The following is a 5,766-nucleotide window of genomic DNA, read 5'->3' on the forward strand; positions in this document are numbered from 1 at the left end:
TGTCTGGAAATAATCGCCAAATATTTCATGAGCAGGTAGAGCGGACTAAACTGAGTTTAAAAGCCCTCTACCATTTTGTAAGTTTCCCCAATAGTTAATGAGATATTAATCCTTAAAAATAACCGAATATTACTGCGAAGTGTATATACCTACCGATCGTCTGGCGCGCGAGCCGTGAGGAGCGGGGATAGCCTGGCAAGCGCGCCGTCCGAGCTATGGAGTTTTGCGGCGCGGGGCGCTCGCCGGCCAATCACCAACTCCCAAGACCCGCGCGCCAAGCGATCGGTAGGCATATACACTTCGCAGTAGTAGGCCAGGTGAGCGCACATATTCGGCTATCTTTAAGGATTAATATCTCATTAGCTATTAGGGAAATTTACAAAATGGTAGAGGACTTTTCGACTCAGTTTAATCCGCTCTATTTACTCATGAAATATTTGGCGATTATTTCCAGACACCCTGTATATATGTGTGTGTGTGTGTGTATATATATATATATATATATATATACACATAGGATCCCTATCTAAAGCTTATTCGAAAGTGGTCTTTTTATTCACTGTAAAAAGTTTTTAACAATTTTTTGAAACAATGAGATATAAACTTGATATTACAAGAAATAATATGAAATTTGTCTGAATATGGCTTCCAGTATTCGTTTTTAAGAAATCATTAAGCAAAGTAAATAACATAGTAAGTAAAGTTGCTATTTTTTTGACTGGCGGCAGCGAAGACGGAAGGCATTTTATATTATATAAAAAAACTTGTATAAACACATTAACTTATGAAATATCTTATACCAAGGATAGTAACTAGTTAAAACATTAAAAGTTAAAAAAAAAGTTAATAACTTTCAACTTAATTTAATAATAGTTAATTTTAAATTAAACTTTAACTTAACTAAATTACTTCTTAAACGTTAACTTTTTAACTTTTTTTTAAATTAAACAATTTTTTTATCTCTTTTAAATATTAGAAAAATAAGATATAATAAGATTAAGGGCGTATATTCATAATCTATTCTTATTTTAAGACCATTTTAAATAATTTCTTAAGATACTAATACAGCCCTCTGATTGGTTTATGCGGTTATGCCTTATGCCATAAGCCTTAATCCGAATCTACAATAGATGTTTTAAGCCTTAAGTCATAAGAAATTGACCAATTACATTCAAATATTCTTCTCACATTGGATTTTAGTTGGTCAATTTTTCATGGCTTAAGACTTATTAAAAAGTAATCACTGATCTTGTATCTTCTCTAAGTGCTAGCTGTTTTTTTAAAGTTATGTAATTTATATAGTTATATCGTTATGTGTTATATATTTATATCACATATGAAAAAAATTAAAAATTTAATTTAATAATCTATATTGTAGTTATTTAATCTCATTTTAAGAAAAATTAGGACATTATGATCTAAAAAATAATTTTTTTCAAAATTAACTTTTTTTAATTTAAGTTAATTCAATATTGACTTAACTTTATTAATTTTAAAAACCATTAACTTTAACTTTCAGTTAAAAAAAAACATTAACTTATCCTATCTTATACTATATAAAAATGAAATAAATTTACATAAACATTTTCATAATGGTAAGCACTAATGTGCTCATTAGATTGAGCACAACTGCAGTCGGAGAACAGTCCTTAAAGAACTCATCCTTTCAATAATACTCACTAGAAATATTTAAATTCAAACATATTATCTGTTATCGGATGGCATAAGGATAATTTTTGTAAATTTTATAATTCGTCTTTGTTCCTACTTATATTGCATTATCTGTATTCCTTCAAATTGATCGAGATGAAGTAAAATGTTACGAATGCATCGGACCGTCCGCTTCCCGCGATGAATCCGCGTGCATTCAAATGAATTACGTTCAACTCCAAAAATACAATGCTCCCGTCACGTTTCTGCTTACTATATTATAAAGCGCCGACGAGTGTCGGCTCATTCTATGCATGCACACTAATACGTTTTTCACGCATACAAGTAAAAATCGAATCGTGTTCTATCTTCCTCTTTATATTTTATGATAATATTTTCTGAATCACATGAAGAGTTACGTTCGCTCTACGATTTCAATGTTCCAACTCAATCGCGGCAAAAGTGAGAGGAAGCGGAAGTTGAAAGCAGCGAGTCTGTGAGCCGATAGAGTCGGTCGACAATGCCGACGTTTCGATCGATCGGAAACGGAATTCGCGCGTGTCGACGGAAGCGTTTCGGGACTTTCGGATCGAACATCGTCAGGTCGGTTAGTAATTTCAAGCAGACGGCGAGGAGAAAAAGAGCGAGCGAACGAGAGAGAGAGAGAGGGGGGGGGAACGGCAAATTGAGAGTGGAAGGGAGAGATTACGCGCGCGCACACGCTGGCACACGCTAGCGACACGGAGCGGAGCGAACATGCTGGGACGTGCGGAGCGGAACGGAGACTGGAGACCCGAAGAGAAGAGACGCGGCAGGCGGCAGCGGCACGGACAATATGCGTCGACGACCGGCGACGCCGTCGCACATGCGCGTCCTGACGCGCCCCTGTTCGTTCACCGATTTCGATTTTAGTCACTCCCGGGTTCGGCTTCGGAGAAAATCGTCCCGCTCTGCGGCATAGCGCGCGCGCGGTCAGCCACGGGGCCACCACCCAATTCGTGTCGCAACTACGAAAAATTAACGTTAACGATCTCTCGCGAGTCTTGAGTTTGACCGGCGCGCGATATATATCAGGATATATCGTGTCGTCGAAGGGTGGCGCGTGGCCGACAATCTTCGCCTGCATCATCTCACGAGGATAAAGCGGATAAAGTATCGTACGAGAACGCTGAATGAGCAAGAAGAGGCAGAGAGAGAGAGAATAGGCGCGAGCGCGAGACGGATACGCGCGACCGTCGATCTCTCCACGGATTCGACGATATTGTTCTATCGTCATCCTCGTCGTCGTCGTCGTCTGTCGGCAAAGCCGCGGGAAACGACCGTCCAGTCCGATCATTCGGCGAGCAACACGCCGTGGCATTATCGCGACGAGTAAAACCAGAGGAACACTCGGAGAGGTGAGATAGCGATGCGCTTCCGCGAATCGATCGGGAATACATTGTACGATGTTTGATATGACATCAAAGATTGTTAATTGCGATTTCGAAGATCTGTAACGCGGTCGCGTCACACCGATCATACGAAGTTAGATACGAGTGTAGGGCACTGGGCAATCGCGCTTTCGTAGCATGCTGTGTCGCGTGCACTTGTCACAGTCGCCGTGTTTTATAACCGGCCGGGCGCCGATTCTCGCGAACGACCAAGAACGAACGCCGCGAACGACGCGGGACAAAGAGTAGGTGTACGAAGCGCGCGCGCGGAGAGAGGGAACTGATGCGAATAGGTGGAGGACGAAGATGATAACGTGGAGTTGTGAGATGACGTTTCTCAACGTGTCGGAGAAAGAGAAATGTATCGACGCTCTTTCATGTCACGAGAAACGAAGTACTCGATGTATAACGTAACCGATGTAAACGTCAAAACGCGGCCTCATGTATGATGCGCACACGCGGGCTTTCGATATAGTACGGCTACTCGTATAGGGAGGAAAAAAAAACAAGAAAATAGGAAAGATGGCGCGGGAACGCGTGTGGAGTGGAGAACGATTATGTTGCGAGTTTCGTAACAAATTCGTAGTTTGCCTTGCTCCGCTCAAACGATATGAAGATTGTTATAGTATATAAAAAGTTGTTACCCATACAGCACCGAAATATTATAGGAATGTTGCAGAAATTTCCGCAAGATTGCAACGTTGCAGAAACATTGCAATGTAATATTACAATTTAACACATATTTAAGAAATTATAAAATTAATTAATTAAATTTTTTTTTGTTAAAATAAGTATTAGCGTTACATTTTGAAATACATATGAAAAAAAAATAAATTAAAATAAATAAATTTATAATAAAAATAACATTTCCCCTTGAATTTGGGAATTAATTTCATGTTCCCCTCGTCAAATTGTTACTCATCCTAAAGCTGTATCTTAGCTCGCGTCGCTTGATCTCAATCATAATTGCTGCTTCGATGATCTATGAACTCTGTATTGGCGTTTTTGGCCGACCGGGTTTGCACCAATCTGGGTTGAATTAATGACGTTTCGTGCTCTCCTTTTGTTAGAATATGTAACATCAACCATAGCAAACATTAATCCAACACAAGTTAATGCAAATTCGATCGAACCGAAAACGCTGTATGTTAATAGAGGTATAACTATAAAATATCTAATCAATAGATATTATTAAAAAGATGTGTAAGTTAAAACATTTATTTCATAAATGAAAGAAGGTTTAAAGAAATTAAAGAAGAAAAGATTTCGAATTGTTATTAATTTTTATATGCAGAATAGTAGTAAACTGAAATATATATGAAATGTGTGTGTGTGTGTGTGTGTGTGTGTGTGTGTGTGTGTGTGTGTGTGTGTGTGTGTGTGTGTGTGTATATATATATATAAATTATAACAGGTCATATAAATATATGTACATATAAATGTATACAAATTATTATCTATATATAAATACAAGAGGAATTTATGTATTTTTTAATTTTATATAAAAATGAGACATTATTTAAAATTATGTAATTACGTGAGTAATTAGAATATGCATAACTATATATTTACATATAATGTTAAATTGAATATAATGTTATATACTGTGAAATTTTTTTTATTGGAATACTTTATAATGTCATTTATGATAAAAGATTTTTTATGTACATAATTATTTAATCACAAATATAAATAATAATATATGTAAAATTGATTGATATTAGATAAAGCTTGATGAATCATAAATTGTACATGCATACATAAGTATTTAAGCTCAAAGTAGTTTATTTATTTATTTTCATAACTTTTTAAAAATATTACTGCAACTTAAAATCACGTTACATTTCTATATTTAAACAATATTTCTGAAACATTACATTGCAATGTACAATGTTGCAACATTGTAGCAATATTGCTGTAAACTTCTATGCTGTATAAGTATAAAAATGTAATTGTAAAAATCATAAATTTTAATTTATTGCAAAAGCGTTAAAATTTAAATTATGGATTTATTTAAGTTTAGAATTATTAAAAACACCCCGTTTAAAAAAATTAAATTGGATGAAACTGTGATATTTTGTAGATTATGAGATCAGATGTTTCCTCAGACAAAATTATAAAAAAAGGACAGATTTTGCTGTAGCATCATTTGAAAATTACTATTATTTACTATTTTGTCTAATTAAATTGAAAAATATCTTTATCTATTATTGATTTTTTTACAACTGTATTTTAATGCATAGACTAATAAGTTATCTATTAAGTAATCTATTAATGTAAACAAGATTATATTACTTTACTACTTCTCAAAAAAATATACAATTTGTAATATACATACTTGCAAACTACATCTTATTTTTAAATTTTCTTACACTAACTGACTTATTTCATTAATCTAACACAAAAATATTAAAGTGCATTTATTAAAAAGCAAATGGATAGATATTTTTTAATACGATTAAAAAATAGCAACTTTCAAATGATGCTACAATAAAAGGTTTGTTTTCTGTGGCTGAACTAGTGTACACTTTTAGAACTTAAAGTGAGATAGATATACATTTAATATTTATCGAAAGCGAGAAAAAGAATTCTAGAGCAGTTTAGTGCAGGAACAGAAAAGAGATCAAATTTCTATCAATTTTCATGATTTTATCTAAGAAAGTTTTTGATTAGCTATCTATTTATA

This window comes from Atta colombica, unplaced genomic scaffold (genome assembly GCF_001594045.1).
Source record: "Atta colombica isolate Treedump-2 unplaced genomic scaffold, Acol1.0 scaffold89, whole genome shotgun sequence".
In the NCBI taxonomy this organism is placed as follows: Eukaryota; Metazoa; Arthropoda; class Insecta; order Hymenoptera; family Formicidae; genus Atta; species Atta colombica.